The sequence below is a fragment of the Schistocerca americana genome, chromosome X (genome assembly GCF_021461395.2).
Source record: "Schistocerca americana isolate TAMUIC-IGC-003095 chromosome X, iqSchAmer2.1, whole genome shotgun sequence".
Lineage (NCBI taxonomy): Eukaryota > Metazoa > Arthropoda > Insecta > Orthoptera > Acrididae > Schistocerca > Schistocerca americana.
This window is the reverse complement of record NC_060130.1, coordinates 731,199,956-731,205,699: the sequence shown is the minus strand read 5'-3', so window position 1 is coordinate 731,205,699 and position 5,744 is coordinate 731,199,956. Positions and strand designations below refer to the sequence as shown.

General features: G+C 48.3%; 1 pseudogene; it reads left to right on the top strand.

The window, feature by feature from the left end:
* Positions 1 to 267: 267 nt before the first annotated feature.
* LOC124557015 lies at positions 268 to 386 on the top strand (annotated as a pseudogene).
* Positions 387 to 5,744: the final 5,358 nt, after the last annotated feature.

Genomic DNA, 5,744 nt, shown 5'->3' with positions numbered 1-5,744 from the left:
CAGATGAAAATGAAAATTTTAAGCAGCAACCTTAAGGTTTCACCACAAGAAACAGTCGAGAGAGGGTAATATCGGTATTTAGTTTGGCATGACGTATTTCGGCGACATGCTCCTACCACTGAGTGCGCATGTACTAATTATATATAAACCGGTCATACAATTAAAAATAAATTATACAGGAGCTTCACATATTACCATATATTAGTTCTATTATAATTATATCTTATTTTGTTTGACGACATTTGTCATAAGTGGAATGTTATTCCGGCCCACGGCCTTGTCGCAGTGGTGACACCAGTTCCCGTCAGATCACCAAAGTTAAGCGCTGTCGGGCTGGGCTAGCACTTGGACGGGTGACCGTCCGGGTCCGCCGAGTGTTGTTGGCAAGTGATGTGCATTCAGCCTTTGAGGCCAATTGAGGAGCTACTTGACTGAGAAGGAGCGGAACCGGTCACGAAAACACAAGGGCCGGGAGAGCAGTGTGCTGACCACATGCCGCTCCGTGTCCACATCCGGTGCCGCCTGAGAGCTAAGGATGACACGGCGGCCGGTCCGTACCGTGGGGCCACCAAGGCCTGTCCGGACGGTGTTGTTTAACGTGAATTACTGCTAAATATTTTGTACTGTTATGTGGCATAGATTCAATAAATTATCTATAAATTATGTGTGGCAAGAATATATATTCCAATTTCTGATACACAGAGCACCAAGCTAAAACATTTGGACATTACCGACATATTAATAATGATCTTCACGTATTACGTGACATTGAGAAACGGCATTAAATTTATAACTTGAAATCTTCATACTTAGTACAAAATTCTGGAGGCAATTTTCAGTGTGCCAAATTATAAAGCGTTAATGTAATTTTTTTAAATTGCATCAAAACTGTTTGGTATTTTTGAGCCTTTCCTTAAAACAAATAAAATACGTATTAACATGCAATAAATTTTACTGTTACTCTAGTAAGAAAAAGGTTTTATGCTGTCTTAATAGTTGCCGAGTTGCATTCATGTCTGCGTCCTCGTTTAATAACTTTGTAAGTAGGCTGTTTAGGTTCTTAATTGGTAACGCCGCCGCCACGTAGCGCTCTGTATGAAAATCACTGGCTGTGCTGTGTGCAGTCTGTGTCTGGGTGGCATTATTGTAATACTCGCCATTGTAGCGTTGGGCAGCTGGATGTTAACAGCGCGTAGCGTTGCACAGTTGGAGGCGAGCCGCCAGCAGTGGTGGATGTGGGGAGAGAGATGGCGGAATTTTGAAAGCGGATGATCTGGGCGTGTGTCCATCACTGGCAGTACATGTGTAACACTGGATGTGATGAACTGCTATATATATTATGACTTTTGAACACTATTAAGGTAAATACATTGTTTGTTCTCTATCAAAATCTTTCATTTGCTAACTATGCCTATCTGTAGTTAGTGCCTTCAGTAGTTTGAATCTTTTATTTAGCTGGCAGTAGTGGCGCTCTCTGTATTGTAGTAGTTCGAGTAACGAAGATTTTTGTGAGGTAAGTGATTTGTGAAACGTATAGGTTAATTTGGTTAGGGCCATTCTCTTGTAGGGATTATTGAAAGTCAGATTCCGTTGCGCTAAAAATATTGTGTGTCAGTTTAAGCACAGTCAAGTATAATTTTTCTAAGGGGACGTTTCAACTTAACCGTAAAATGATCATAGTTCTCTAAATTTGCTAAGAGAAAACTGATGTGCGTGGGTACCTGACAATATTTCAGGAAGTAACACTTCCTAAGTTACATTGCTCAAGTGCAACATTGAAAGAATTACGGCATTTCCTGGTATGCCAGGTGGTCCATTGAGCGTGACTGGTCCAAATATCTCACGAAATAAGCGTCATAGGAGAAAACTACAAAGAACGAAAGTTGTCTAGCTTGACTGGGGAAACCAGATGGCGCTATGGTTGGTCCGTTAGATGGCGCGGCCATAGGTCAAACGGATATAACTGCGTTTTTTAAAAATAGGAACCCCCATTTTTATTACATATTCGTGTAGTACGTAAAGAAATATGAATGTTTTAAGAATGAGATTTTCACTCTGCAGAGGAGTGTGCGCTGATATGAAACTTCCTGGCAGATTAAAACTGTGTGCCCGACCGAGACTCGAATTCGGGACCTTTGCCTTTCGCGGGCAAGTGCTCTACCACCTGAGCTACCGAAGCACGACTCACGCCCGGTCCTCAGAGCTTTACTTCTGCCAGTATCTCGTCTCCTACCTTCCAAACTTTACAGAAGCTCTCCTGCGAACCTTGCAGAACTAGCACTCCTGAAAGAAAGGATACTACGGAGACATGGCTTAGCCACAGCCTGGGGGATGTTTCCAGAATGAGATTTTCACTCTGCAACGGAGTGTGCGCTGATATGAAACTTCTTGGCAGATTAAAACTGTGTGCCCGACCGAGACTCGAACTCGGGACCTTTGCCTTTCGCCGGCAGGTGCTCTACCATCTGAGCTACCGAAGCACGACTCACGCAGTCGGTAGAACATTACGTAGGAAATTAGCATACATTGCATCATTTAGATTGCCATCGATGAAATGGGGGCCAATTATCCTTCCGCTCATAATGCCGCACCATGCATTAACCCGCCAAGGTCACTGATGTTCCACTTGTCACAGCCATCGTGGATTTTCCGTTGCCCAGTAGTGCATATTATGGCGGTTTGCGTTACCGCTTTGGTGAATGATGCTTCGTCACTAAATAGAACGCGTGCTAAAAGTCTGTCATCGTCCCGTAATTTCTCTTGCGCCCAGTGGCAGAACTGTACACGACATTCAAAGTCGTCGCCATGCAATTCCTGGTGCATAGAAATGTGGTACGGGTCCAATCGATGTTGATGTAGCATTCTCAACACCGACGTTTTTGAGATTCCCGATCCTCGCGCAATTTGGCTGCTACTGATGTTCGGATTAGCCGCGACAGCAGCTAAAACACCTACTTGGGCATCATTTGTTGCAGGTCGTGGTTGACGTTTCACATGTGGCTAGACACTTCCTGTTTCCTTAAATGACGTAACTATCCGGCGAACGGTCCGGACACTTGGATGATGTCGTGCAGGGTACCGAGCAGCATACATAGCACACGCCCGTTGGGCATTTTGATCACAATAGCCATACATCAACACCATATCGACCTTTTCCGCTAGTGGTAAACGGTCTATTTTAACACGGATAATGTATCACGAAGTAAATACCGTCCGCACTGGCGGAACGTTACGTGATACCACGTACTTATGCGTTTGTGACTATTACAGCGCCATCTGTCACAAAGCGAAAAAAGTGGTCCAACTAAAACTCTCTTTACGTAGTGCACGAATACGTAATAAAAATGGGGGTTCATTTTTTAAGATACGCAGTTGATATCCTTTTGACCTATGGCAGCGCCATCTAGCGTGCCAACCATAGCGCCATCTGGTTTCCCCCTTCAAGCTAGACGAGTTTCGTTCTTTGTAGTTTTTTCGTTTGATGCTTATTTCGTGAGATATTTGGCCCGGTCACTGTCAGTGGGTCGCCCTGTATAATCATTATTGACTACGCCATAAATATACCTCTGTGAACGTGTAAGATGTGTTGTTGCTTCTTGCAGTGGTCTTTGTGCCAAAACTGGGAATTATATTCTCACTAGTCGTAACCTGCAGATAATTTCATGAAATATGTGCAATATAAAAATACAAAACTGACACATTCGTAATTTGCTCGCGGCTAAGAAACGCCGGGACTGGCGACAGACATGCGCCCGTTTAAATGCTACCCTACCTATCAACTCGTCCAAGTTCTGGTCAGCCTTCCGTCGCCTTACCGAAACTAAACCCTCCCCCTACTATCCTCCTCTCCATGATGATCACCCCTTCCCTGACAACCTTAATAAGGCCAATCACTTTGCCTCCTACCTCTCCGATGTGTTTTCCATCCCCACTGATCCCCAGTTCGATTACTCCCTCTTCCCTGACGTCTGCGATTAAACTGACACCTCTGTCCCTTCCCTCGCACCTGGTTTCCAGTACTTGGACAACATTGCACACACGGAACTCAATGCCCCTATCACTACACAGGATCTCATTGCTATACTCCGCACAAAACGCAACACTGCTCCTGGTCACGATCGTGTCACCTACCGTCACCTTCGTGAAGCTCCTGTCTCTTTCCTCTCCACTCTGGCCAGGCTCTACAATGTAGTCCTGTCCACCGGTTACTACCCCGACCTGTGGAAAACCTCCCGTATCCTGATGTTCCTTAAACCTGGCAAACCACCGTCTGCCATCTCCTCCTACCGTCCCATCAGCCTTACCTCGGTCTTCAGCAAGGTCCTGGAATCTATCCTCACCCGACGCATCCACCAGCATCTCCGCCAGCACCGCCTCCTTCCCGTTACCCAGTGTGGCTTCCGGCCGTCCTTCTCTTCCGACGACCTTCTCCTTCATCTCACTCATCTCCTTTCCGACCAGCTTAATTCCCGTCGCTCCGCAATCTTCCTCTCCCTGGACCTCGAACGTGCTTATGACCGTGTATGGCATTCCGGTCTCATCTTCAAGCTCCAAACCTTTGCCCTTCCCATTAACTACGTCCGTCTGATCGGCTCCTTTCTCTCCACCGTCCTTCCTACGTCAACATCCATAACACGGATTCCTACACCTTTTTCCCCTCCGCCAGTGTGCCCCAAGGCTCCGTCCTCTGTACCTTTTGTACACGGCGGACATGCCACCGCCGTCACCCCCTGTCTACCTTCTCCAGTTTGCCGATGACGCCGCCTTCCTTGGCCTTGCCCCCACCCTGCAGCGCTCCCAACACCTTCTCCAATCCCATCTTGACCGGTTCACCACTTGGTGCAACCAGTGGTTGCTCACAGTCAATCCCTCCAAAACCCAGGCGATCATTGTAGGCAAAACCACCACTTCCTTCCGCCTCCTTGATTTCTATCTCACCATCGATGGCCGTCCTATTGCCCTCACTCCCACCCTTAAGTACCTTGGCGTCACCCTCGACCGTCGCCTCTCCTGGACTCCCCTTCTCCGGACAATCCAAGCCAAGGCACGCTCCCGACTCCGTCTCCTCAAGCTCCTTTCCGGCCATACGTGGGGTCTGGACCCCTCCACCATCCTCCACACCTATAAATCCCTCATCCACCCTATCCTTTGTTACGCCCGTCCAGCCTGGATCTCCGCGCCCCCCCCCCCTACCTTTTATAAATCTCTCCAAATCCTTGAACACCATGCTCTCCACCTCGCCTATCGCATCCGTCTTCCCTCCCCCATGCGGATTCTGTACGATCTCATCCCCTTCCCCCACCTCCTCCTTTTCCTTGAAAGGATGCGGATCCTGTACACCTCCCGCAAACTCGATCCTCCTCACCCGCTTGACTCACCCATCCGCTCCCACCCCCGCCCGCTGCCGCACCTGTATTCCCATGTCCCACCCGGTCTCAATCTCTCCGCCCTCCTTACCCTCTCCCAAGGTGGCTTCCGCCATCTCCCCCTCCCTGATGATGTCCTTCTCCCCTCCATCTACCCCTCCTATCAACTTTGATCCTCCCCCCCCCCACTTCCTGTGTCCTTTCCTTTAGTCACCCTCCCTCCCATCTCTTTCCTTTTCCCCCGTCCCCTTCCTCCACCCCTCTTCCCCCGGGCTTCCCCTCCCCCTTCCTCCCTTCCCCCTATCTCCCTTGCCCATGGCATCTGCTCCCCCTTCTCCCTCTCCCATCACCCTCCTCCTTTCTTGGCAGGTCCCCGGA